We start from the raw sequence: 4,414 nt of genomic DNA on the forward strand, positions 1-4,414 counted from the left end.
CGTGATGAGGTAGATACCAGATTTAGGTATATCATGTGTCAGAAGTCCCAAATTTGAGTTTTTATATTTTTGAGGCACTATGAGATGTGCGCTTAGGCTTGTTCACTTATAAATAACTGTAGTAGTTTTTTAAAATAAGAAAACTGGAATATAAATTTCATATTCAAATTTTAATTAAAATTTAAAAAATAAATTATTTTCCATTATTTTTTTTATAATAAAGATTTAGTTTTCCAAATAGAAAACCATGACTTTTTTATAATTAAAATTATACTATAGCTTTTTAATATCTAAAATTAAATAATTATTTAGAAAAATATTTATTTATAATAATAAAATAAATCATATTATTATAAAATAAATGAGTAATACATTAAAAATTTTAGAAATAAAAAAATTAATATATTTTATAATAATTTTTTTAATCATGAAAGTGTTACAGAAGAAAGGGCGTTGGGAAAAGTAAGTCAATCTTATTTCTACTTTGGCAAGGGTATATATATACAAAGAAAATTTAAGTGCTGAGCTGTCACTGAGTTGTAACTAAAAAAAAATATTTTTAACTAATTAAGTTAACATAACTTCTCATTACATTTACACTAACTAACAACTCTAGTACAAGCTACTACAAGCTGCTGCTCTTCCTTGGCTTGATACTCCCCCTCAAGTTGAACATAGATATCAGATATGTTCAACTTGCTTAAAAGATGTCTGAACTGAGCTAGGTGTAGAGCTTTAGTGGAGATATCAGCAACTTGTTCAACTTGAAGAGAAAAAAAAAAAGTCAGTTAAACCGAAATGAATTGAACAGTAATTTTATATATTTAAATCGAATTCAATTAATTTTTGAATTGGTTTATTTTTATGGGGAATTTATAAATTATATTTAATTATATATATATAAATTATTTAATTTTATTGATTAATATTTATTAGGTTCAAACTAAAGTCAAAATTAGACCAAATAACTTAAAAATCAAATCTAAATTTAAAAATTAATCAAAATCCAAAACTAATCAGTTTGAACCGAATCGAACTGAAATAGAGCAGTTTGATTCGATTCTATTTTTCATCCATTTCGATTCGGTTTGATTTCTAGAATATGTCATTCGGTTTTCATAATTTAATTCGGTTCAGTTTTGTTCGATTTGAATCGAATGCTCACCCCTACAAAAACATTCCTTGGCCTGGTGAGTTCTTGAGATACTTAAGGATCTTGTTTGCAGCAACCATATGTACTTCTGTAGGCTTATCCATAAATTGTGACAACACTTGAACTCCATATGAAATATTAGGCCTGGTCAAAGTTATGTACATCAGTTTCCCAATCAGTTGTCTGTAACAAGTAAGATTAGCAAGCAGATTCTCATCACTATGAACAATTTTCAAATTAACTTCCACAGGAGCAGAACTTGGCTTGGAACCCAACAGTCCATACTCCTCAAGCATTTCTAATACAAATTTTCTTTGAGAAATTACCATGCCTTTGGAGGATTTAGCAATTTCTAAGCCAAGAAAATGCTGAAGATTACCAAGATCCTTCAACTTGAAATAAGAAGTCAATGTAATTTTGAGTTGATCAATCAACAATTTACTAGTACTCCCAATTATTATATCATCAACATAAACCAACAATGCCACAAAACCACCAGTTAATTGCTTAGTGAATAGAGAATAGTCAGATTTTGACTGACTAAAACCTTCCTTTAACAAACTCTCTGTGAATTTTGGATTCCACTGCCTTGAAGCTTGTTTTAAGCCATACAATGATTTTTGCAATTTGCAAACCAACTTAGACTTGTCTGTATACTCCCCTTTAACCTCATAACCTTGAGGGATATCCATATACACCTCCTCTAGAAGCTCCCCATTAAGGAAAGCATTGTTAACATCAAGTTGAGACAAATACCAACCTTGGACAGCAGTAAGAGCCAAAAAAGTTCTCATAGTAGCAGCTATTGGACTAAAAGTTTCTTGATAATCAAAACTAGCCCTTTGAGTGTAACCCTTAGTAACAAGCCGAACCTTGTACCTTTCTATGGTACCATCAGATTTAAATTGAACTTTATAAACCCACTTACACCCCACAGGTTTAGCTCTAACAGGCAGAGTAGTAACAACCCATGTCTTGTTAGCTTCCAAGGCATCAAGTTCACATTTCATGGCTTCCTTCCAATGATCAAATTGAATTGCTTGGTAATATGTATAAGGTTCAAAAGTGGAAGTAACATTGAGAATAAAAGATTTAAAACGTGGTGACAAATTATCATAGGACACACATTTATGAATAGGATAAAGAGTGCTACATGATGCAGATGAGACATGTGGAGAAGACTTCAAATGAACATGATAATCATGAAGATATGTGGGTAATTTACTTTGTCTAGAACTTCTTCTCAAAGGGACTACAAGTAATGGATCAATAGACAAAGAAGAAGAGGAAATAGGAACAGAAGTATGTGAACTACTAGTGTTAAAAGACTGATCATAATGTAAAATAGGAGAATTAGGACAAGAAGAGAAAGATTGGGATAAGGAAGAAGGAAGAAATTGTGAAGGAAAAACCTGTGGAACAACAGGCAAAACTAGATCAGAAACATTAATGAAATTGTTGGACAAATAGGAAGAATACTTGGACTGAAAGGGAAAAATGGACTCATGAAACACAACATCCCTTGAGACAAAACAGGTTTTAGTATCAAGATCATAAAGCAAATAGCCCTTGACACCCATAGGATAGCCAATCATAATACACTTCCTAGCCCTTGCATCAAACTTGCTTCGATGTGCCATAAGATTGGAGGCAAAACATAGACAACCAAAAGATCTCAAGAAAGTATATGCATGAATTTTATGAAATAACAACTCAAAAGGGGATTTATTCTTGTATTGAGCCATAGGTAATTTATTGATTGTGAAAGTTGTTGTCAACATTGAAGGGCCCCAAAAACAAATTGGAAGACAAGAATGAAACAATAATGCCCTAGCAACATTCAATATATGTTGATGTTTGTGTTCAACAATATCGTTTTGCTGTGGTGTATAAACACAACTAGTTTGGTTTATAATACCATGAGAAGTAAAGAAAGTATGAAGGAAAAATTCAGTGCCATTGTTTGTTCTAATTTGCTTGATGGAAGCTTTAAATTGAGTTTGAACAAAAGAATGAAATTGAGGAACAATAAAAGAAACTTCAGATTTTGACTTCATAAGAAAAGTCCACACACATTTGATATAATCATCCACAATTATCAAGAAATAATGGTTTCCATTAATATCATATTGCGAATATGGTCCCCACACATCCATGTGTACAAGTTCAAAAGCACAAACAGTACTAGATACATGACTAGGAAAAGGTACTAGGAAAAGGTAATCTCTTTTGTTTAGCTTTTGGACAAGTAGAACAAGGTAAAGAAGAATTATTTGGACTACAAGACAACAAAGACTGCAACACATGTAATCTATCATCAGCTGGATGTCCCAGTCTGTAATGCCAGACGTCAAATGAGATAGCTGAAGAAATGACTGAGGAACAGGAATTTGCAATTGAAGAATGATGAGGTAACATGAAGAACAAGCCATCTTTAAGTTTGGCAATTCCAATCATCCTCTGGGAGGTAAGGTCCTGAATAACACAATAGTTTGACATGAATATAGAACAGACCTTTTGAGTAGTAACCAATTTACTAACAGATATGAGATTGAAATTGAAGGAAGGCACAGGCAAAACATTATGAAGAGTAAGACATGAATTAAATGAAACTTGACCAACAACAGTAACAGGGACCTTAGCACCATTTGGAAGAGAAACAAATGCATTAGACAATGATTTATAAGAAGAAAACAGGGAACTATTACAAACAATATGATCAGTACCTCCAGTGTCTACTATCCAAGGAGGAACATTATTATTATTATGAGAAATAAATTGTGAGGAAGCAGAAAAGATATATGGATTAATACCTGCAACATTCACTTGAGGTGTGGGTGAAATTGGTGAAAAAGAAATATTACGGTTTGAGGTACTATGAATTTGATCATTCAAAAGAGTCATAAGTTTGTGAACTTGCTCCTTAGAGAGAGTAATTTGAGACAGATCATCAGCTACACTTTCTACAATAGCCTTAGCAGTAGAGACTTGATAAGCTGAAGTAGGCTTAGAACTAGATGAACCACCAACATTCCCTTTAGACTTAGTGAACTTGAAATCTGGAGGAAAGCCAATTAGCCTATAACAATTTGCCTTAACATGTCCAGGCTTCCCACAATGAAAACATGTAACATCATTTTTTACCTTCTTCATTGCCATTGCAAACATCTCAGGAAAAGATTGAGACTGAACCAGCAAAGATCTCTGAGTTTCTTCTCTTAAGACCGTATTATAGACTTGATCAAGTGAGGGAAAAGGCTT

The sequence above is a fragment of the Hevea brasiliensis genome, chromosome 13, assembly GCF_030052815.1.
Source record: "Hevea brasiliensis isolate MT/VB/25A 57/8 chromosome 13, ASM3005281v1, whole genome shotgun sequence".
Classification (NCBI taxonomy): Eukaryota; Viridiplantae; Streptophyta; class Magnoliopsida; order Malpighiales; family Euphorbiaceae; genus Hevea; species Hevea brasiliensis.